The sequence below is a fragment of the Gorilla gorilla genome, chromosome 13, assembly GCF_029281585.2.
Source record: "Gorilla gorilla gorilla isolate KB3781 chromosome 13, NHGRI_mGorGor1-v2.1_pri, whole genome shotgun sequence".
Taxonomy (NCBI): domain Eukaryota; kingdom Metazoa; phylum Chordata; class Mammalia; order Primates; family Hominidae; genus Gorilla; species Gorilla gorilla.
Window position 1 is genome coordinate 14,426,682 of NC_073237.2, and position 24,567 is coordinate 14,451,248.

A 24,567-nucleotide genomic window follows, 5' to 3' on the forward strand; every position below is an offset into this window, starting at 1 on the left:
ATGGAAGCTAAACCCCATGCTCCAGGTGGGGTGGAGGGTCTTCAGAGGACTCCTGGACAGTGCCAGGCTCTAAGCTGAGGTGGGGGACACAGGAGAAACCAGGCCAGGCCCATCCCTACTGGAGCTTCTCCCTAAGCAGTGGAGGCTCAGCCACTGTGAGGAGGTAGGCAAGGCCCTGCAGAAAGAGGGGTGAGGAAATCTGGGGGCTCCCAGGAAGGTTCGCTGCTGGAGATGGGGTTCTTACCAGGATGGGCTCTGAAGATAAGCAGGGAGGATTTGGGAGGGCAGAGATGAGGCCCAGAGCTTCTGGCAGAGAGCATGGCCTGCGCAAAGGTCTGGGGGCCTGACAGCCTGTACGTATTCTGGGAAGCAGGAAGGAGACACAGGCCTTGTGTTTCTGAGCCCCGACTTTAGACTGTGCCCTGTTGGGGAGGGGCCAGGGAATGTCTGAGGCTGGGCCTGACCCTGCTCCTTACCCCGTGGGAGCAGCAGAGCCATGAAGAAGAAGTTAGTGGTGCTGGGCCTGCTGGCCGTGGTCCTGGTGCTGTTCATTGTCGTCCTCTGTCTCTGGCTGCCCTCAGCCTCCAAGGAACCTGACAACCATGTGTATACCAGGGCTGCCGTGGCTGCGGATGCCAAGCAGTGCTCGGAGATTGGGAGGTGAGTGGGGCAGGGCATGGGACATGGGCCCTGAAAACTGGGCAAGTGGACCAGAGCAATACCTTCACCCCTCTGAGACTCAGTTTTCCCACATGTAAGCTTTGCTTGGACTCTCTCAGTAGCCTTTGGGAAGGGGATGGTGACTCCGAGAGCAGGATGTGGGTCTCCTAGAGCCAAACAGGGCCCCTTTTCTCAGTTCTAAGAGTCTCTGTCTCTTTGGATAAACTCCACTGTTTTGTTGTTTGGTGGCTATTTTTACTTATTTCTTCCTATCTATCTATCTATCTATCTATCTATCTATCTATCTATCTATCGATCGATCTATTTAGAGATGGAGTTTTGCTCTGTTGCCAGGCTGGAGTGCAGTGGTGCAATCTCAGTTAACTGCAACCTCCGCCTCCCAAGTTCAAGCGATTCTCATGCCTAAGCCTCCCAAGTAGCTGGGATTACAGGCGTGTGCCACCACGCTCAACAGATTTGTGTGTGTGTGTGTGTGTGTGTGTGTGTGTGTGTGTGTGTGTGTGTGTGTGTTTCCGAGACAGAGTATCACTCTGTTACCCAGGCTGGAGGGCAGTGGTGCAATCTTGGCTTACTGCAGCCTCCCCCTCCCAGGTTCAAGTGATTCTCCTGCCTCAGCCTCCACATTAGCTGAGACTACAGGCATGTGCCACCATGCCCAGCTAATTTTTGTATTTTTAGTAGAGACAGGGTTTTGCTATGTTGGCCAGGCTGGTCTTGAACTCCTGACCTTGTGATCCTCCCACCTCTGCCTCTCAAAGTGCTGGGATTACAGGTGTGAGCCACTGTGGCCTGGCCTAATTATGGTGTTTTTAGTAGAGATGGGGTTTCACCATGTTGGTCAGGCTGGTCTCGAACTCCTGACCTTAGGTAATCCACCCACCTGGGCCTCCCAAAGTGTTGGGATTGCAGGTGTGAGCCACCATGCCCGGCTTATTCTTTTCTGGTTTTTTTTTTTTTTTTGGATAGGAGACAATTTCTTTCTTTCTTTTTTTATTTTATTTTATTATTATTATACTTTAAGTTTTAGGGTACATGTGCACAATGTGCAGGTTTGTTACATATGTACACATGTGCCATGTTGGTGTGCTGCACCCACCAACTCGTCATTTAGCATTAGGTGTATCTCCCAATGCCATCCCTCCCCCCTCCCCCCAAGGAACGCTGTTGCCCAAACAGGGACATGAAGGGCTTATTCTTTTTTTAAGGTGGAGTCTTACTCTGTCACCCAGGCTGGAGTATAGGGGAGCGATCATAGCCCACTGCAGCCTCAAACTCTTGGGTTTAAGTGATCCTCCCGCCTCAGCTTCCTAAAGTGCTGGGATTACAGGTGTGAGCCATGGTGCCTGGCTTCTACTGTTTTATTCTATTTTAGACTCTTATCTCATGTTATATATAAAGATCAGTTCCCTTCTAAAGACTTAAACAGAAAAAATATTATGTTTTTCATATTTTGAGACAGGGTCTTGTTCTGTCACCCAGGCTGGAGTGCAGTGGCATGATCATAGCTCACTGCAGCCTTGAACTCTTGGGCTTAAGCGATCCTGCCACCTCAGCCCCCTGAGTAGCTAGGACTACAGGCATGCATCACACCTGACTAATTTAAAAAGACTGTTTTGTAGATATGGTCTCACTCTATTGCCCAGGCTGGTCTTGAACTCCCGGCCTCAAGTGATCCTCCACCTTGGCCTCCCAAAGTGCTGAGATTACAGGTGTAAGCCACCATCTCTAGCAGGGAAAAAAAATGTTATTAATGAAGTATAGCAATTTCCCTTTTTGTCCCAATTATAAAAATCATGTACATTTGTTTGCTTCATAAAGAGGAAACTGTCTGGGCAAGGTGGTCTACACCTGTAATCCCAGCACTTTGGGGGATTGAGGCGGGCAGACCACCCGAGGTCAGGAGTTCGAGACCAGCCTGGCCAACATGGTGCACTCTGTCCCTACTAAAAATATAAAAAGTTAGCGGGGCTTGGTGGTGTGCGCCTATAATCCCAGCTACTCAGGAGGCTGAGGCAGGAGAATCGCTTGAACCCAGGAGGCAGAGGTTGCAGTGAGCTAAGATCATGCCACTGCACTCCAGTCTGGGCAACTGAGTGAAACTCTGTCTCAGAAAAAAAAAAAAAGAAAAGAAAAAGAAGAAACTGTAATCCCAGCACTTTGGGAGGTTGAGGCGATAGGATTGCTTTAGACCATGAGTTCGAGACCAGCCTGGGCAACATAGAAAGACCCTATCTCTACAAAAAAGACAAAAAATTGCCCGGTGTGGTGGTTCTTACCTGTAGTCCCAGCTACTCAGGAGACTGAAGTGGGAGGATTGCTTGAGCCCAGGAGGTCAAAGCTGCATTGAGCCAAGACTGTGCCACTGCACTTCATCCTGGGTGACAAAGTGAGACCCTGTCTCATAAAACAAAGGCTGGGCACAGTGGCTCATGCCTGTAATACCAGCACTTTGGGAAGCCAAGGTGGGTGGATTACTTGAGCACAGGAGTTCTTGACCAGCCTGGGCAACATGATGAAACCCCATCTCTACAAAATACACAAACAAACAAAATTGGCTGGGCATGGTGACATGTGCCCATAGTCCCAGCTACTTGGGAGGCTGAGATGGGAGTGTCAATTGAGCCCAGGAGACTGAGGCTGCAGTGATCTGAGATCACACCACTGCACTCCAGCCTGAGCAACAAAGAGAGACTTTGTCTCCAAAAAAAAAAAAAAGAGGCCAAGGCAGGCGGATCATGAGGTCAAGAGATAGAGATCATCCTGGCCAACATGGTGAAACACGGTCTCTACTAAAAATACAAAAATTAGCTGGGCATGGTGGCATGCACCTGTAGTCCCAGCTACTCAGGAGGCTGAGGCAGGAGAATGGCTTGAACCCGGGAGGCAGAGGTTGCAGTGAGCTGAGATCGTGCCACTGCACTCCAGCCTGGCAATAGAGCAAGACTCCATCTCAAAACAAAAAAGAAAGAAACTAAAAACAAAAACCCCAAAACTCGAATGGACTTCTCTTCCATCCTCCTTTGGGCAGGTGGGCAGCAGGGTGTGTATGCGGGGCCAGGGTGGAAGCCTGCAGGTTCTCATGCCTTTATGTGCCACATGGCAGGGATGCACTGCGGGACGCTGGCTCTGCAGTGGATGCAGCCATTGCAGCCCTGTTGTGTGTGGGGCTCATGAATGCCCACAGCATGAGCATCGAGGGTGGCCTCTTCCTCACCATCTACAACAGCACCACCCATGAGTGCCTCGGAAGAGGAGAGGGAGAGGGGTAGGGGTTGTGGGTTGGGCCGAGGCACAGTTCGGTGGCCCCCAGGCTCACGTGGCATAAAGGGTTTGGGTGGGTGGGCCTGCCTACCTGCTTCTCCTTCTAGGAAAAGCTGAGGTCATCAATGCCCACGAGGTGGCCCCCAGGCTGGCCTTTGCCAGCATGTTCAACAGCTCGGAGCAGTCCCAGAAGGGTAAGCCATGCTGCAGACTTGGGGCATGGGTGCAGAGCTGGCTGAGCCACCGGGAAGGGGCCTTGCCCACAGAAGCCTGCTCCCGTCAGGGTTCAGGGGCAGTTCTAGTACCCCCCATCCCTTCCTGGCCCCATAGCACCGTCCCACAATGAGTGGTCAGGACCATCATCACCACGGTAAAGGGCCGAGAGCTTCTGTTATTTCTGCTAAGGCCTCCGGGGCCACTCTGTGCAGCACATGGAAAGAATAATTATTATGCTAGCAGACCTCATGGACCAGGGCTCACTGGGGCCCACGCTCTGCTCTGCGCTTTTCACCCACGAGCCTCTCACAACCCTCCCTGCTCCTTTGGGCTAGGGGATGCTGTGTGGATTCCCATTTTACAGGGTGAGGATGCTGAGTCTCAGACAGGTCATGCAAATCAGCTGAGGTCACACAGCTGGGAGGTGGTGAAGCTAAAATTGAACCCAGGCTGTCTATATCCTGCCTTTTCAACAGGCATCCCATTCACTCATTTGTTCATTTGTGGGGATGGCGCTCTAGAATGTGAGGTGGAGTCTCTCTTTTCTAATCTGGTCTTAAGTGGAGAGGAGGCCCCCAAATTCCCCAGGTACATGAAGGGAAGCCACTGTCCATCCAGGAAGCCACTGTCTGTCCCCAAAGGAGGCACAATAGATTGTGAGATAAAAGTTGGAGGATGGGAGGGTCTCAACAACTCAACGCCTCTAGTCCTAGCACTTTAGGAGGCCAAGTCAGGAGGAGCACATGAGCCCAGGAGACCTGCCTGGACAACATAGCAAGACTCCATCTATACAAAAAATGGGAAAAAAAAATTAGCTAGGTATGGCGGTGTGTGCTTATGGTCCCAGCTACTCAGGAGTCTAAGGTGGGAGGATCACTTGAGCCCAGGAGGTTGAGGCTGCAGTGAGCCATGATTATACCACTACACTCTAGCTTGGGCAACAAAGTGAGACCCTGTCAAAAAAAAAAGGCTGGGCCTTTTTTTCACAGGCTCACGCCTGTAATCCCAGCACTTTGGGAGGCTGAGGCAGATGGATCACCTAAGTCAGGAGTTCAAGACCTGCCTGGCCAACATAGTGAAACCCTTTCTCTATTAAAAGTACAATAAGTCGGGCATAGTGGCACAGGCCTGTAATATCCCAGCTACTCAGGAGGCTAAGGCAGGGGAATCGCTTGAACCCAGGAGGTGGAGATTGCAGTGAGCCGAGATCATGCCACTACACTCCAGCCTGGGCAACAAGAACGAAGCTCCGTCTCAAAAAAAAAAAAACAAGTTGGAGGATGGAGGGGCAGGACACACTCACCATAGCAGGCCTTAGACTTCAGGTGGGGGTCCTGGGTGGCGCCCTTTGGAGTCTTCTGCAACATACTCAATCTTTGATTTTTTTTTCTTTTTTTTTTTTTTCAGATGGAGTCTCACTCTGTCGCCCAGGTTGGAGTGCAGTGATGCGATCTCGGCTCACTGCAAGCTCTGCCTCCTGAGTTCACGCCATTCTCCTGCCTCAGCCTCCCGAGTAGCTGGGACTACAGGTGCCTGCCACCACACCCGGCTAATTTTTTGTATTTTTTAGTAGAGACGGGTTTTCACTATGTTGCCCAGGCTGGTCCCTCGATCTCCTGACCTCGTGATCCCCCTGCCTCGGCCTCCCAAGGTGCTGGAATTACAGGCGTGAGCCACTGTGCCCCGCCAATCTTTCATTTGTTTTTAATACTCATTGAGAAACTCAGCATCTGTAGACATGAAGTTGCTCAGGGTAAGAGAATGCGGGAATCATAGGCTTGGCACCTTGTGGATGCTTAGAATCATTTATTTAACTAGAATGTATTGAGCATTGTCTTAAAGAATCAGCTGTTGTTCCTGAAGCTGGGGTGAAAAACAAAGATGGCAGAGGAAATCTGTGACACTCCAGGTGGGAAAAGAAACTAGGCAGGTGCGGGTGTGTTACGGGCTGTAGAAAAACAGACCTGGAGGGCCTCAAAATCTGGGACTCTATGGAGGGTGACCCAGTCAGGGAAGGAGACATCTGAGCAAAGACCCAGAGGCAGAGATGGGGTCAGGGGAGTTATCTCCTGGTCTGCTATCCAGGTGTGATGGCAGGGACAGAGCCCTGTGGGGAGCTAGGGAGGCTGCAGCAAGTGACCCAAGGGAAATGGCCCAGGTTGTGTGGGATCTCTTAGGTTATGGTGAAGCCTCTGCTTCCTGTCTGAGGGAAGTGGGGGCTCGTGGCGTGTGTGAGTGGAAGGGGATGGATCTGGCCTACGGATTGCTGTGTAAGGGGCAGGGAGCATGTGGGGACCTGTCCAGAGGTCACTGCAGTAATTCGTGGAGAGGGTGCTGGGAAGTGGCTGATGCTGGACAGACACACTTGGAAGTGGAGCCTGTGGATTTGAGGATGGGTTGGGTGTGATGCTTGTGTAGGGAGTCCCCGGGGACCCCTGATCTTTTGTCTGTACCTGGAAGGATGGGGTGACCCTAATGGAGACAGGCAGAGTTCTCAGGACGCAGGTTGAGCAGACACTCAGAGCTCGGTTTTGGGCACGGTGAAGTTTGAGATGTTTTCTTCAAGCAGGCAGGTAGACACTCAGGTCTGGTGATCAGAGGAGCAGTCCAGGCCAGCAGGTCAATTTGGGAGTTAGTGCATAAATGGAGGCTGAAGCTCAGATGTCAAGCAGACCACGAGGAGAGAGAGCAAAGACAGAGGGGAGAGTAGGAGCTAGGATGGCAGGCGGGGGAGACTCGGGTGGAGCCAGGTGCTGGGATGCAGGGGCGGCTCTCAGGGAGAGTGATGAGCCCAGTAAAGCTGAGAGGGGCACTGGGTCTGGCAGTGTGGGGGTCACCAGAGAACTTGGCAAGTGTGGCGGCATGAGAGTCTGATTGGCCTGAGGTCAGGAGAAGATTTTTTTCTGATATTGATACATGATATTTTCTATATTTATGGGTACATGTGAGTGCTTGTTACATGCATAGAGTGTATAATGATCAAGGCAGGGTATTTGGAGTCTCCGTCACCTTGAGTATTTTTCATTTCTGGGTGTTAGCACCATAGTCCTCTCTTCGTTACTTTGAAATATACAAAATACTGTTGCTAAGCATCATCACCCTGGTCTGCTATCAAAGATTAGAACTTCTCCTGTCTTGGCTGGGCACGGTGGCTCACGCCTGTCATCCCAGCACCTTGGAAGGCTGAGGTGGGTGGATGACCTGAGGTCAGGAGTTTGAAACCAGCCTGGCCAACATGGCAAAACCCCATCTGTACTAAAAATCCAAAAATTAGCCTGGTGTGCTGGCCTGTGCCTGTAAACCCAGCGACTCGGGAGGCTGAGGCAGGAGAATCGCTTGAACCTGGGAGGCGGAGGTTGTAGTGAGCTGAGATCATGCCACTGCACTGCAGTCTGGGAGACAGAGCAAGACTCCATCTCAAAAACAAACAAACAAAAAACAAAACAAAACAGAAAAGAACTTCTGTCTAACTACAAGGTGGAAGGAATCATGTGCTGGGTGTCAGACCTTCCGGGATGTATGTGCAGCTTCTAGGAATTGAAACCACCAGCTCTTGGAAACTTGTGCCAGGCTTCAGGGTGGGAGAGGCAGTTCTAGAGCAGCAGCCGCCAAGCCAAGCCAAATGGCCCCAACATCTCTCGCAAGAGCAGGAGAGTACCTGGGGGCAGAGGCCATAGTTGTACCTTTCTGGGCAAAGGGTCAGTGTCTGTAGTGTCCATATGGGCAGTGGGGCTCGGGGGGAAGCAGGCCCAGGGGTCTGTTTCCAATGACCTCCTCAAAAGTCAGAACTGGAAGGCAAAACCCCTTATAGACTGGGTGCACCTGTAATCCCAGCATGTTGGGAGGCTGAGGTGGGAGGATTGCTTGAGGCCAGAGTTTGAGACCAGTCTTGGCAACGTAGCAAGACCCCTGTCTCTACAACAAATAAAAATAAAAAATTAGGCTGGGAGTGGTGGCTCACGCCTGTAATCCCAAAACTCTGAGAGGCTGAGGAGGATGGATCACCTGATATTAGGAGTTCAAGACCAGCCTGACCAATCTGGTAAAACCCCGTCTCTACTAAAAATGCAAAAATTAGCAAGGCATGGTTGTACATGCCTGTAATCCCAGCTACTTGGGATGCTGAGGCAGGAGAATTACTTGAACTCGGGAGGTGGAGGTTGGAGTGAGCCAAGATTGTGCCATCGCACTCCAGCCTGGGCAACAAGAGTGAAACTCCATCTCAAAAAAAAAAAAAAAAAAAAAAGCCACGTGTAGTGGGGTATGTCTGTAGTCTTAGGTACTTCAGAGGCTGAGGTGGGAGGATCGCTTGAGCCTGGGAAGCCAAGGCTGCAGTGAGCCATGATTGCACTACTGCACTCCAGCTGGGACAACAGAGTGAGACCCTGTCTCAAAACAGACAAACAAACAAAAACCCTTATAGTTGGATGGGGAAACTGAGGCTGCAAGAGGGGACAGGATGGAGGTTAAGGCTCAGTCTTGCCTCTCTGGGGCAGTAGAAAAGAGGAAGGGAGCCCTTTCTTGGGGCTGGCTGTGTCTTGAAGGTGGCCTGTGCTTGACCTGGGTCAGGGTGGGATCTGCTCTTGTTTTGGCACATTCTGGTGGAGCCCATGAGTCTTACAGGATAAGCCCTTGTGGTCAGCGAGATGGGAGGGGGTCTGGCCTGGCACAGGATTTTAGACATGCAGGCACCTGCACAGACAGACACTTCATCCTGGGACAGCAAAACCCAGCCGCATGCTACTGCTTCCCCTCCTGTGCCCTCCTCAGACATCCCTGGTCCATGTACACTCCTACCTGCTGAGCCCCTCTTAAAAAAAATTAAACATCCCCTCCTAAAAAAAAAATTAAAATTAAAAAATAAATAAAAAAATTAAAAATCCCCTTCTGCTGGGTGTGGTGTTCACGCCTGTAATCTCAGCTACTCAGGAGGCTGAGGTGGGAGGATTGCTTGAATCCAGGAGTTCGAGATCAGGCTGGGCAAGATGGCAAGACCCCAACTCAAAAAAGAAAAAAAAAACCTTTCCTCCTAAGCCTCATTGCCCCATCTGTAAAACGAGTCAGGGACTGTGCCTGGGATGCTGCCTGCGAGAGATCCCGATGTCCCCCACTCAGGGTCACTAACTGTGGCTCTCTCTCCCCAGGAGGGCTGTTGGTGGCGGTGCCTGGGGAGATCCGAGGCTATGAGCTGGCACACCAGCGGCATGGGTGGCTGCCCTGGGCTCGCCTCTTCCAGCCCAGCATCCAGCTGGCCCGCCAGGGCTTCCCCATGGGCAAGGGCTTGGCAGTAGCCCTGGAAAACAAGCGGACGGTCATCGAGCAGCAGCCTGTCTTGTGGTATGTCTGTGGGTGTGGCCCCCTGACACAGGCAGGGCAGGCACAGCCCAAGGACCTTGCAGGCTGTAGCAGCAGTGGAGCGGCCCTCTGCCTTCAGGACCCTGCGCTGATAATGGGATGAGGAGATACAGACCCTTCCCACCACGTGTGGGGACACATTCTGAGTGTGGGGTCCCAGTGGCCACTGTGGCTGGCCATGTGTCCTGAGTGGCAAGGGACACTAGGAGGTTCCCGGAAGGGACACTAGGAGGACGAGTGCTGAGTGACGGGGCCACCCACCTGTGACAGGCGCCGCCCCTGCTTTGTGCTGGTCTCCCGTGTGGGCAGGTGTGGGGGGTGGTGTAGCTAAGTCCACCCCACCTGCTGCCTCACATGAGCCCCCTCTGCCCCAGTGAGGTGTTCTGCCGGGATAGAAAGGTGCTTCGGGAGGGGGAGAGACTGACCCTGCCACGGCTGGCTGACACCTACGAGACGCTGGCCATTCAGGGTGCCCAGGCCTTCTACAATGGCAGCCTCACGGCCCAGATTGTGAAGGACATCCAGGCGGCCGGTGAGTGGGTAACCTCAAGGGCCCGGGTGAGGAACTCTGCAGTGGAAACCCTGAGCTGTAGCCCAGAGCCATGGGGTCCTCCTGTCTTGCCTGAGCCTGCAGGAAGTTCCTGGTGGAGGAGGGTCAGTGACTGGCCATGTGGGTCCACAGCTCCTGCTTATATCAAAACCAAGAGAGGCCACACAGTCCAGGAGAGCAAGTCCCTGTTGGGGTAAATGCAGGTGTAGGCAAGAGCCAGGGCTGGGGAAGCACTAGAATACAGCCTGAAGATCCAGGAGGACTTCTTGGAGGAGGTGGTGGCTGGGCTGCAGATTACTTCGTTAGGCAGAGAGAGGAAGGGATTCCTAGCAGAGGAACAGCTGGGCTAAGGCCCAGTAGAGGGGGCTTTGATTCACCAAGAGGGTTACAAGGGATGAGGGTCGCCTTGAAAGAGGCATGGGGAAGGGGATTTGTGGGGCAGGGGCCTGGAGCTTGGCTGTGGCTTTCTTCAGGTAATTTTTGTCACTGTTTCATGGAGGAGGGTGATTAGCTTGTCGACCTTTACCACTGAGGCTGGAAATTGGCATGCCAATACCCTGTCTGTTTGGAGCTGACTCCAGGAGAATTAAGAGCCTCCCTCCCTCCCTCTATCCATTCATCGTGAGGAGAAGAGGCTAAGCAGCAGGGACACCGGCAGGAATTCTCCAGTTAGAAAAGGCCCTCTGAGCCAGGTGCGTGGCTCACGTCTGTAATCCCAGCACTTTGGGAGGCCCAGGCGGGTGGATCACCTGAGGTCAGGAGTTCAAGACCAGCCTGGCCAACATGGTGAAACCCTTTCTCTACTAAAAATGCAAAATTAGTCAGGCATGGTGGGTTGTGCCTGTAATCCCAGCTACTTGGGAGGCTGTGGCAGGAGAATCGCTAGAACCTGGGGGGCTGAGGTTGCAGTGAGCCGAGATTGCACCACTGCACTCCACAGAGTGAGACTCCATCTCAAAAAAAAAAAAAGAAAGAAAAGGCCCTCTGAGGCCAAGCTTTGTGTCTCATGCCTGTAATCCCAACACTTTGGGAGGCTGAGGTAGAAGTTGAGGCCAGGAGGTCCAAGACAAGGCTGGGCAACATAGTGAGTCTACAAAAAAAATATTGAGAATCTACATAAATATAGTGGGGGTGGGGGTGGGGAACAAGAAAACAAAAAATTCAAAGCATAGTGAAAAGAAATATAGCAAAACCCGGCCGGGCATGGTGGCTCACGCCTGTAATCCCAGAACTTTGGGAGGCCGAGGCGTGTGGATACAGGGTCAGGAGATCGAGACCATCCTGGCTAACACAGTGAAACCTGTCTCTACTAAAAATACAAAAAAATTAGCCAGGTGTGGTGGTGGGTGCCTGCATTCCCAGCTACTTGGGAGGCTGAGGCAGGAGAATGGCGTGAACCTGGGAAGCGGAGCTTGCAGTGAGCCGATATCACGCCACTGCACTCCAGCCTGGGAGATAGAGTGAGACTCCATCTCAAAAAAAAAAAAAAGAAATATAGCAAAACACAACAAAAAAAATTAAAATTTGCTGGGTGTAGTTGTGCCTTTAGTCTCAGCTACTGGGGAGGGTCTGCTGGAGGATCACTTGAGCCCAGGAGTTCAAGGCTGTGATTAAACCACTGCACTCCAGCCTGGGTGACAGAGCAAGATCCTATCTCTAAAAAAAAAAAAAAAAAAACAGAAAACACTCTCTGGCCACAGATGAGAGAAGGCAGACAGGAAGCCACTAAGCCAAGCAGGCAGAGGGCAGGTGGCCCCAGACCGGCTGTCAGGTGGTGAGCAGTGTCAGGGAGACAGGAGTGCCAGAGCTGGTGAGGTTCCCAAGGAGGTGAGGTTGCCTGTGGCCCCCTCCCAGGGCACAGTCCCACCCCTCCAGTAGTGCACTCTGTCCTCCCTGGTAGGTACAGGCTTTTCCCCACCACCATGGTGCAGCCATGCCTGCCCCCAACCCCACTGGTGCAGCTCCATCCTCCACGCAGTGATGCAGCCCCATCCCAGTGCCCATTCGAGCTGCTGTCCCATTGCAGGGGGCATTGTGACAGCTGAGGGCCTGAATAACTACTGTGCTGAGCTGATCGAGCACCCGCTGAACATCAGTCTGGGAGACGCAGTGCTGTACATGCCCAGTGCGCCGCTCAGTGGGCCCGTACTGGCCCTCATCCTCAACATCCTCAAAGCTGAGTGGTTGCACCACAGCTGTGTGGTAGGACCCATGACACTGCCTCTCTCTCCCCACGCCCCACCCCTGCTGCATCTCTGCTCGCCCCCCATGCCACATCTTTCCATCACTGAGCTCCCGAGGTGTGTCCCTGCATCACAGCTCACCATGTCCTGAAGGAGGCAGTGCAGAGCGACAGGGCTGAAGCGGGCAATGCTCAAGGGTTGGAGGAGGAACAGGAGTCATCAGGAGGGAGAGAGGTGCAGGAGCTCAGGGCTGCAGGGCCTGGTCCAGAGGGTACCCTGGTCCAGTGGGTGACCCTGCCACTTGGTCACTGAATGGCCAGAGCTGATGCGTGACGTGAGGCCCAGGCTCAGGAGCCCTCACCTTACTTCACTCTCACCACAGCCTTCTGAAGCAGCTGCTGCTATTGGTTATTAAACGCTCCTTGAGGTGGGCAAAGTGGCTCAGGCAGTTGTTAACCCTCTGAGCCCCTCAGAGTCTCTGGGGCTCAGCAACATGCACCTGGCTCTGATCAACCAGGGTACAGCTTCTCCCGGGAGAGCGTGGAGACCCCCGAGCAGAAGGGCCTGACGTACCACCGCATCATAGAGGCTTTCCGGTTTGCCTACGCCAAGAGGACCCTGCTTGGGAACCCCAAGTTTGTGGATGTGACTGAAGTAAGGGGCAGGGGCTGGCCCACTGTGGGTGTGGGGCCTGCTGTAGAGGCATCGGGTGGGCTCCCCAGGGTGGCTACAGCCTCACATATGCTTTCTGAATCCATTCCTGCCACAAACTTTGATTGCGGGCCTACTGTGTGCTCAGATGGACTGGTGGGTGACCCCCAGTCTTGGCTTCTGCCCCACAGAACTGACAGTGTGGGGAATTAGTGGCCACCCTCCTACCTCAGGTCCTTTGCACATGCTGTGGTTCTCGAGTGCTCAGTGCTGAGATGAGGAACACATGGGGGCATTGCAGCCCTCGGGCATGGTGAGATGGATGGGTGAAAGGGAGACGGCCAGGTGAACAGAGACCTCGGCCACCCACTCCCTGTCACTCCAAACTAATGCTTCCCAGATGCCACCCTCAGCCCTGCACCACCTGACCCACTCACTCAGTAGCTGCCCCAGCTCCACGCTGGGTCCCTATAAGACCCTGTCATATCCCTTCCCGCTGAGGATCCTCACATTCCTCCTTACCTACTTGGGTCCTTGGCATTCCTGGGTGGATCTGCAGAACCCCCACACTGACCAGTGACCTCCCAGGAGGGGCGTCAGCTGCCCGGGTGGTGTCTTCTCTTTCCCCGTGAGCATTCTGCACCTCTGACTCCCGCTGCAGCCAGTGACCTGGTGTCTTGTCTCTCTGAGGGGACAGAGCCACTGCAGCGTGTCCCTCTGCCCTCCCTTTTGGCTAAGGCCAGCTCTTTCATCTACTTGCTGGCTCGGGGTGCTGTTCCTACAATGCTCCTTTCTGCCTCTGACGATTTACTTCTTTATCACGGATTATTCCCGAAAGAAAGGCAGCTGTTGTTGCTCTAGAAATTTCTATCTGCTGCCTCCTTCTGTCCTTTGCTCCTCTTACAGCAAACATGGCTGGGCTATGTCCTCTCTCCCTTCAGGGTATCCTCTCCCCTGCTCTATCCCCATGCCACCAGATCTTCATGTCCAGCCTCAGTTTCCCCATCAGGCCCCACTCAGCAGCATCTCACACAGCTCACCACACTCTCCTCGAGTTTTCATTTTGCAAATTTTTCGCACCTACAAAAATGTAAAAAAATCCCAAAACTGCCCAAGCATCAATGTTCCCTTTTCCTGGAGTCTGCAGTGTGGACGTTTCTGCCAGATTTCCTAACTCTCTCCGTCTCCACCCACATCTATTGGGATTCGTGTTTTTCTGAAGGATTCCACAGTAGGTTACTGATGTCACACCTCAGGGTGTGTCTCAAAAGTGAGACTTGAACATAGCACAGCAGGATGTCGGGGTGACATAACCTGCTGTCCCTTCTCTTTGCCTACAGTAGGCTCCCTTGGCTGTTTGGTTTTTGTTGTGTTTTTGTTTAGACACAGAGTCTCTGTCATCCAGGTTGGAGTGCAGTGGTGTGATCTTGGCTCACTGCAGCCTCAACCTCCAGGGCTCAAGGAATCCTCCCACTTCAGCCCCCTGAGCAGCTGGGACCAGAGGCACGTGCCACCAAACCTGGATAATTTTTGTATTTTTTTTAGAGACAGGGTCTTGCCCAGACTGGTCTCAAACTCCTGGGGTCAAACTATCTTCCCACTTCAGCCTCCCAAATTGCTGGGATTACAGGTGTGTTTTTTTTGTTTGTTTTTGAGACAGAGTCTTGCTCTGTCACGGAGGCTGGAGTGCAGTGGCGCTATCTCAGCTCGCTGCAAGCTCCGCCTCCTGGGTTCACGCCATTCTCCTGCCTCAGCCTCGCGAGTAGCTGGGACTACAGGCGCCTGCCACTGCGCCCAGCTAATTTTTTGTATTTTTAGTAGAGACGGGGTTTCACCATGATTGCGATCTCCTGACCTCGTGATCCGCCTGCCTCGGCCTCCCAAAGTGCTGGGATTACAGGCATGAGCCACCGTGCCTGGCTTGTTTTGTTGATTTGTAAAGCCCAGGGCAGTAGTCTTGGAAAATGTCCCACATCGTGGATTTGCCTTTCTGTTTCCTTGAGGGCAGTTTCAGACAGAACACCTTTCCCTGGGATTGGTCAACTAATCTGTGGGGTGTTGCTGAAACTTTATTTTATTTTATTTTATTTTATTTTATTTTATTTTATTTTATATTTTATTTTTGAGACGGAGTCTCGCTCTGTCCCCCAGGCTGTCCCCCAGGCTGGAGTGCAGTGGCGGGATCTCGGCTCACTGCAAGCTCCGCCTCCCAGGTTCACGCCATTCTCCTGCCTCAGTCCCCCAAGTAGCTGGGACTACAGGTGCCCACCACTGCGCCCAGCTAACTTTTTGTATTTTTAGTAGAGACGGGGTTTCACTGTGTTAGCCAGGATGGTCTCGATCTCCTGACGTCATGATCCGCCCTCCCATAGTGCTGGGATTTCAGGCCTCGGCCTCCCAAAGTGCTGGGATTACAGGCATGAGCCACCGCGCCTGATGTTGAAACTCTCTTGAGGCATTTTCTTCGGCCTTTGGGTCCATCCTCTCTGTCTCCTCCTTGACCTCCTCATCTCCTCCTCGCCACTGCCTTGGGGACCTTGGCCAGGCTCATGGCATCCAGCAGCCACTCAATGTCAATACTTCCATGTTCATCTCTCAGCCTGCCCTTGCCTGTGAACCCATGCTTATTTATTTATTTTTTTTATACTTGCACCCATGCTCTTCAGGTCTGATGAAGTGTCCAATATCAAGCTTCTGACCATCCCCAAACCTGCCCCTTCTGCAGGGTTTATCTCGCTAGTCGGCACCATCCTTGATTCTTCTCTTTCTCCCACCCAGGCCATCATCTCTTGCCTGGTTGATACCCACAGCCTCCCCTTTGGGATTTATCCTTATCCCTGTCATAGCTGCCAGAGGGACCCTGTGAAAACACTCCCCAGCCTGCTCATTCCTCTGCCCTAAGCCTGCATGGCACAGAGCAAAAGCCAGTTTTTATGGGACCTAGGAGGTCCTGTGGGTTGGGCCCCAGCCTGCATCTTCATCCTCTTCTCCCCACCCCACTCCATTCACTCTCTGCCTATCGCTCACCAGCCTATACCACCTGCCTCAGGGCCTTTGCACTGACCATTTAGGCTGCATTCCAGGCTCTTTTCACACGTTGCCTCCTCTGAGAAGCCCTCCCTGACCACTCTGCCCATACCTCATGCCTCTTGATTCCCCTTACCTGGCTTGTGGTTTCAGCACTTTCCCTGTGTGTGTTTGTTTTTCTTGGCATGAGGGCAGGACGTAAGTGTCTGTTCCCTGTTGATTCCCCAGTGCCAGGCATGCAGTGCAAACTCTAGAAATATTTTTTGCATGAAGGAATGAGTGATTGAATGCGGCAAGGGTCTGGAGGCTCAGGACCAGGCAGACAGACATTCAGAGTTACTGAAACGCAACAAAGACAGGGAGTCAGACTGGTCGTGCAAGGTCCTGGGCCTGCCCTTGGGTCCTGGGGAGCCACGGAAGGTTGTGGGTGCTAGAAGGTTTTGGTCAGAGTCACAGTCAGGGGCCTTCTGAGACCTGTGCCCCCTCCCTACCCTCCCTCCCCACCTCATCAGGCCAGCTCTGGGGTCTCGGCAGGTGGTCTGCAACATGACCTCTGAGTTCTTCGCTGCCCAGCTCCGGGCCCAGATCTCTGACAACACCACTCACCCGATCTCCTACTACAAGCCCGAGTTCTACACGCCGGATGACAGGGGCACTGCTCACCTGTCTGTCATCACAGAGGACGGCAGTGCTGTGTCCGCCACCAGCACCATCAACCTCTAGTAGGGGTTGCTGGGACGCCTGGGTGGGAAAGTGCCAGAGGTGGGTGGCCCAGGGACCGCCCACTTATCCAGTAAGGTGGCTCCGTCACCTCTTTTCCTGGTGGGAAACTGAGGCCCAATCTTGGTAGCTTATCCTGGGCCTCTCAGTGAGTATGTTTCAGCCTCAGTGGGTGGATAGGGACCAGGCTGGGCCAGGCAAGGTCGGGCGCTGTCTGACCCGGCTGGGTGGTAGCTTTGGCTCCAAGGTCTGCTCCCTGGTCAGCGGGATCCTGTTCAATAATGAATGGACGACTTCAGCTCTCCCAGCATCACCAATGAGTTTGGGGTACCCCCCTCACCTGCCAATTTCATCCAGCCAGGTATGGGGTGGAAGTCCGGGGGTGGGGGGACTGGGGTGGAGAGGGGCGGGTGTCCTGGGAAGGCAGCTCATGGGCATCCCTGTCTTCTCCCATCAGCCGCAGGGAAGCAGCCACTCTCATCCATGTTCCCAACGATCATGGTGGGCCAGGACGGCCAGGTCCGGATGGTGGTGGGAGCTGCTGGGGGCACGCAGATCACCACAGCCACTGCACTGGTATGCGTCACCCCTTTTCTCCCTGGCCCTTCCCACTCCGCACAGCCCCCAAGCCATGCTGATCACACTCCCAATGCCCCAGACCATCATCTACAACCTCTGGTTCAGCTATGACGTGAAGCGGGCCGTGGAGGAGCCCCAGCTGCACAACCAGCTTCTGCCCAACATCACGACAGTGGAGAGAAACATTGACCAGGTGGGCCAGGGGTTGGAGAAACTGAGTCACGGTGTGGGGCCCCAGAGCATCCTGGGCTGGAGGCCTGGATCATCACAGAGTGGACAATGGTTGGTGTCCTCTCTCTAGTGTCTGGGCCATCTGGAGCCCCTGTGCCATGAGGGCCAAATCCCCTGCTCCAATGAGGCCCAGAATGCCCCAACCTGCTCTTCCTGATGACCTGGCCTGAAATGGCACCACCTGGGCTGAGGCCTGTGACCACACAGGCGTGGTTCAGGTGGCATCTGGAGCCCTGCTCAGGCTTCCCCTCTCCTCCCACCCCCAGGCAGTGACTGCAGCCCTGGAGACCCGGCACCATCACACCCAGATCGTGTCCACCTTCATCGCTGTGGTGCAAGCCATCGTCCGCACGGCTGGTGGCTGGGCAGCTGCCTCGGACTCCAGGAAAGGCGGGGAACCTGCTGGCTACTGGTTGCTCCAGGCAGACAAGGCTGACAAGCAACCCAGGGACAAGATACTCACGAGGATAAGGAAGAGGACTTTGGGGGACGGGCTTCCCCTGTGAGCAGCAGAGCAGCATAATAAATGAGGCCACTGTGCCAGGCTCCAGGTGGCCTCCCTGGCCTGTCTCCCCACTCTCTGGGCCTCAGTGTATTTTGTGTGAAATGGAGCCATCTGGCTGGGGAGGAACAGAGGGGTGGGATTCGGAGATCTTCACAATGCGGGCACTGGAACTAGCCTCAGCATCTTCAGCATGGGGAGAGTGGGGCACATGGCTGGGGGCCAGGGGAAGGTTCACACCAAGCCCTGCCCCTTTCCACCCTGATCCCTCGGACTTTGGGGCCAGGCCCTCCCTTACTGGGGCTGGGCAGTGACACTACCTAGAAGCAGCCACCAGGGGGTGTCACGACCCTGGCGCTTTCTTAGGCAGAGGGTGGCCAGCTGATGCTGGGAACCCGGGCGCCTTCTCAGACCCGTAGGCCTCCAGCTCAACCTGCCGATGACACTGGCGGTGAAGCTGAGGTCCGAGGAATGGGGACTGGGCAACAGGCTGGAGGAAAACATCTCGGTCAGAGCCACGCCCCTGGGGGGGTTCCCAAGAGCAAACCCAGAGTGAAACCCAAGCTTGTGATCCTCTCCAGAGGGAGGCCTGGTTCTCAGGGAACAGCAAACGGGAAGATGTCCCCAGATCCCAGGGATCAGGGCTTGGTCCAGCCGGGGACGCAGCCCAGAGGGAGTGGGTCCAGAAGGAAACAGCTAGACACAGCAGCCTTCACCATTGGCAGCCCCTCCAGGCCTCCCTCGGGGCCTGCTCCCTCCTCTGTGCACAGTTCCAACACCTGGAGCAGGGTTCTGGGAAGGGCTGGTGGAGGTGGGCTGGTGGGAGGCGGTGATCACAGCCCAGCACCTGGATATCACCAGGGGCACTGGGGCCAGGGGCCAGGTGAGGCCAGGTCAGGGCTATCCTTCAGGAGCCCCGAAAACCTGGTGATTCCAAAGGGCCCATAGACAAACAGGGTTTTATGCCTGTGGAGTCAAGTCCCACTGGGTCTGAGCTCTGGAGGGCTGTGTCTCTGGGGCTCTGCAAGGGTGAGGTGGAGGTAGGCTCAACTGGTGTACAAGTCACTCTTCAATCCTTATTTTATTTATTTAATTTTTTTTAAAAATTAAACCAATAGAGATGGGGTCTCACTATGTTGACCAGGCTGGTCTTAACTCCTGACTTCAAGCAGTCCCCCCATCTCAGTCTCCCAAAGTGCTAGGATTACAGGGGTGAGCCACTGCACCCGGCCTCAACCCTTATTTTGGCCTGAGAGGAAAGGCTGTGACCCCATTTGCAGGGGAGAAGACTGAAGCTGAAGGGGCAGGCCTTGCTCTGGGTTGCACAGCAGCAAGAGAAGTGGGAGCTGGCCATGAGACTTCCTGGACCCGACACGCTGGTGGGGTACAGCCTGGTTCTCCAGGTCCCATGGGGCTCAGCCCAGGACTACCTCGGGGGGTGAGGGACTTAAATCCTCTCCTTCATTCTCATCACCCTTTCCCCCATCATTTCCTGAGGAAGGACATTCAGGGACCTGAAGGGGTGGCCTGCCCCTCCACACCTGTGGGTGTTTCTCATCAGGTGGGACAAGAGACTGAGAAAAGAAAGAGACACAGAGACAAAGTATAGAGAAAGAAAAGTGGGCCCAGGGGACCTGCACTCAGCATATGGAGGACCCACGCTGGCACCAGTCTCTGAGTTCCCTAGTATTTATTGATCATTGTCTCTACCATCTCAGAGAGGGGGATGTGGCAGGACAATAGGGTAATAGTGGGGAGAGGGTCAGCAGGAAAACACGTGAACAAATGTCTGTGTCATAAACAAGGTTAAGAAAAAGGTGCTGTGCTTTGATGTGCGTATACATAAACATCTCAATACATTAAAGAGCAGTATTGCCACCAGCATGTCCCACCTCCAGCCCTAAGGCAGTTTTCTCCTATCTCAGTAGATGGAATATACAATCGGGTTTTACACCGAGACATTCCTTTGCCCAGGGACAATCAGGAGAGAGATGCCTTCCTCTTATCTCAACTGCAAAGAGGCCTTCCTCTTTTACTAATCCTCCTCAGCACAGACCCTTTACGGGTGTCGGGCTGTGGGATGATCAGGTCTTTCCCTTCCCAGGAGGCCATATTTCAGACTGTCACATGGGGAGAAACCTTGGACAATACCCGGCTTTCCTAGGCAGAGGTCCCTGCAGCCTTCTGCAGTGTTTTGTGTCCCTGCTTACTTGAGATTAGGGAGTGGTGATGACTCTTAACAAGCATGCTGCCTTCAAGCATTTGTTTAACAAAGCACATCCTGCATAGCCCTAAATCCATTAAACCTTGAGTCGACACAGTACATGTTTCTGTGAGCACAGGGTTGGGGCTACGGTTACAGATTAACAGCATCTCAAGGCAAAATAATTTTTCTTACTACACAACAAAATGGAGCCTCTTATGTCTACTTCTTTCTACAAAGACACAGTAACAGTCTGATATCTCTTTCTTTTCCCCACAGGGACCTTCCTGGCTGTGCCTCGGGTCAGGACTAGAATGACACCCATTCATTTCCCTGGGCCTTTGCTCGGGTGGTCCCTGCGCCCTGGCCTCTGCCTGACGAGGATGGTGGGGAGAGGAGGGGGGACATCCCCCACACTGCTGTCTCCACTGTTCCTGCTGCCCAGGCCTCTGGGCTTCCAGGACTGCAGCGGGTCGATGGGTGGGCTGGCCTGAGCCCAGGAATGCACTTCAGCTCCTGGTTGAGCAATGTCACTGAGGCTTGGGAGTCGGGTAGCGGCGGGAGGAGGCGTCCACAGGCCCCCATACCGTGAGAGGCAGCCGTGGGAACAGCCTACCTCTAAACAATCACTGCGGCCCAGGCTGACCAGGGGCTCTGGCCAGACATAGGGGCCTGGCAGGCTGTGTGGCCTGTAAGGACACAGTCTGTCTCTGTGCCTCAGTTTCTCTGCTGCCCAGATGGAGGCGCCCGGACTCCAGGTGTAGACATCTGGAGCAGGCAGTGTTCAGCTGGGGAGGAAGCGGGGAGGACTGTGGGGGCCATGTGGGAAGGATTCCACCCCACATCACCTGCACCCCTGCTGAGCCTGGTCAACGGAGCCCCTCGGTGGGTCTTCACTCCCCTGGCTGCCTCCCATTTAGGCACCCTGAGGCCTGGGGAGAACAGAGCCAGCCCAGTTTTAGGCACCCTGAGGCCTGGGGAGAACAGAGCCAGGCCAGTGTCCCCAGAGAGGCTGCACTGCCAGCACAGTAGTAGCGGATTTGGATTCAGGGAAGCAGAACTGCAGCCAGGGTGGGAAAGAGCTGCAGGTGGGGTGGGGCCCCCACATGGCACAGCCCCCCTCCCTGGAGGTCCATGCTGCATTTCCAGGACAGCAAGTCCCAGGGATGGATGGTGCCGGGTACCAAGGGCTAGAGGCATGGTCTGTCTGCATTTCCCACGTAAGTGTCTCGTAGTCACCAGCATTTGATGCGGTCAAGTCCCGCTGTCCTCTGTGCAGACTGGGAAGCCCTTGGTCACCCTGGGGGTGTTGGGGGACCCAGGCCAGGCTGCAGAAGCATAAGGACTTGAACCCGGGTCCTGAGTGACACCACCTTGGGTCCTCCTCCTTCTGCGTCTGTTCAGCTCCACCTTGATGCTGACTAGGCTGGGCCATGCGGAGAGGGTTAGGGGATAGAGATGGGAGCTGGGGAGCAGGGCTCCACTCTGGGAGGGGGGCAGCCTTGCCGGATCCAGGGCAGAGTTAAGCGGCCCCAGCTCTGCTTTCCCAGAGCTGCTGAGAACCTGGGGAATGGTGTGGAGGTTCCAGGGAGCCCTGCCCCTACCTGGCAACAGCAGTGCAGCAGGCACCAAGTTCTCCTGCACATTGCGACAGTGTGACCATGGGCTCTGGCAGGCGGTAGGTGGGGCCTTTGGACCTACCAGCAGTGAGGGAGTTAACACAGCAGCTGACTTCTCTAGGCAAAGAAAACTCCCCTCAGACGCTTTGCTGCCTGGCCTCCTGCCAGGAACAAGCAGGAGCTGAAAACTAGAAGTTGAGGCGTGAGTTTGGCCACTCCGTAGTGTGCACTTGGTGAGGGCAGCAGCTCACCACAGCTGCCAGCCATCTGTCCATTCACCCATCTGTCCATCTGGCAGCCCGCTGTTCAGACCTGTCTGTCTGTCCGCCCATCTGTAAGCCCATCTCTGTCCCATTGTCTATCTGACCATCTTTCTCTTACTGTCCTCTTTTTCTAGCTATCTGGCCTGTCTGTCGATCCATCTTCGTGTCTGTCTTAAGCCCCCACCTGTTTGTCCATCTGTCCAATTACCTGTGAGTCTATCTATGCATCTTCTTGTCCATTCATCTGCCCAACCATCTGTCCCTCCGTCTGCCCACCGGCCTCCCCTCTCCTTCTGGGCCGCAGAGCCATGGCCCAGGACTGCGGAGCCATGGTTGACCTGGTCCTGCTGGGGCTGGGGCTGGGGCTGGCGCTGGCTGTGATTGTGCTGGCTGTGTTCCTCTCTCGACACCTGGCCCCAAGTGGCCCCCAGGCCTTTGTCCATGCTGCTGTTGCTGCTGACTCCAAGGTCTGCTCAAATGTTGTACGGTGAGTGAGACGTGGGAGGAAGCTGGGTGGCCCTTGGCAGCCAGCCCCTCCTGGAGAAGGCGTGTGTGTGTGAGCATGTGTGTGTGTGTGTGTGATTATGTGTGAGTGTGAGTGTGTGTGGGTATATGTGTGAGTGTGTTTGTGGGGTGTGGGTGGGTGTGAATGTGTGTGATTGTGTTTGTGTATGTGTGAGTGTGTGGGTGTGTGTGGGTGTGAGTATATGTGAGTGTGAGTGTGTGGGGGTGTGGGTGGGTGTGAATATGTGTGATTGTGTTTTGCTGTGGGAGGGTGTGTGTGACTGTGAGTGTGTGAGTGTGAGTGTGTGGGTGTGTGGGTGTGTGTAAATGTGTGTGATTGTGTGTGTGAGTGTATGTGTGGGTGTTTGTGGGGGTGTGTGTGTGAGTGTGAGTATGGGGCTTGTGGGTATGTGTGAATGTCTGTGATTGTGTGTGGGTATGCGTATGTGTGGGTGTGTGTGCGTGTGTGTGTGTGCACGTGCACTGGCCCAGGAAGCAGGAGCTGTGTGTGTGGGCTTCAGCACCTGCAGGATTGAGCGCAAGGAGACAGCCTCAGGGCCCTTGCACAGAACAGGTGGCAGGGTGTGCCCGTGGGGCAGATGGGGACGTTGGGACAATGGTGGTGTGTGAGTCCATACCTGGCTCCAGGATTCAGGAGGCCCATTTGCATATCCCAGGTGGGAACCTGTCTGGCCCCGCCTGACCCTGCTGGCTGGTGCAGGCCCCTTCAGTGAGGCCAGTTCTCCAAGGCTGGGGTCTTCTCCCAGGGTCATGGGTGAAGGGGTTTGGAGGCTCCCTGCGTGCTGCTGGCCTGCTGGGGTACACACAATGCTGCCATAGCCAGTCTGCCCCAACACCCAGCCCGGGGCCACATCTCAGGTCTCTCAGTCCTGAGGAGCCCGGTGCCCCACCCCTCACATCCTCTCTTCCTGAGTCAGGGCCTGGGTCTCGTGAGCTGAGTGACTGATACTTGGTGTCCTGGATGAGGTCGTGATGGAGAGGGGCCACAGTGGGTGTTTCCTGATCCTCTTCCAGGACGGTGCTGCTGCCACTGCAGGGAGGACACATACAGGATGCCCCTTCCTGCCCCCTGCCTCCCATTGGGCCCACAAAAGCCAGGGCAAGCCTCCCCTCCCTGCTAGCCACCTGGTCTGCTTCCCAGAAATTCTGTCTTGCAGGCTGTTGGGAGGATCCCAGTACTTTGTAAACTAAAGCAAGGGAGGAGTGGTCATTCTCTCTCTTTGTTCATTTATTCACCTTTTCATTCATTACTTCTTCCCTCCATTCCCCCATCTGTCCATCCTTCCCTGTCCTGATTGCTCACGCCACCCCCCTAGCCCCTCCTGACCTGATCCTTTGGTTTCTCTTCAGGGCTTTCTGTCTCCTCCCACAGGGCTGAGAATGGCAGCTCAGGGGCAAGTGGGGGCTGCGGACTGCTTAGTCTCCCCAGTGGCTCTCAGGGGATTTGAGGGTTTGACGCCAGCTGCCACCCCGGGCTGTGCCCCTCCTCTGCTCAGGAGGACATACAGGGATGCGACACCCACTTAAACTCGAAGTTGCAAAGATGCAAATGAGACTGGGGTCTCAGGCACCAGAGACCACCCGTGGGCACGTGGCTTTTGGGAGTGGGGACCTGCTGCCACAGATCTCTGAAGAGTCTGGACCTGCTGGGTCTCACCGAGTGACTGTCTGGGGGTCTCCATAGCATGCCCTGCTGTGTGCCTGACGGTCACTGGTTGGGTAGGGGTCTCTACTCTAAAGCTCCCTCTGCCGGCATCCCCTCGAACTCTCCCTTGGTGAAGAGAGGATGTGGTTTGCCCCAGTGTTTTATCAAACAACTCTCTCCACTTCCAGTTTTAAGAAGCTGAGAGTGGAAGAGAGCCTGGGGCTGGCCCCAGCTGCTGCTGTGAAACAGGGGTCACTGGATGCTGGGACCCTGGCCGGGCTGGCTGGAGGCCTCAGGAAGAGGCCTGCTACAGCGTCATCCTGGCCAAGATTCCTCCCTGCAGAGGACCCTGGCCA

General features: G+C 54.5%; 1 pseudogene; it reads left to right on the plus strand.

Annotated features, from left to right (window-relative positions):
- Positions 1–588: 588 nt before the first annotated feature.
- On the plus strand, positions 589–18,031 carry LOC129524431 (glutathione hydrolase 1 proenzyme-like; annotated as a pseudogene).
- Positions 18,032–24,567: the final 6,536 nt, after the last annotated feature.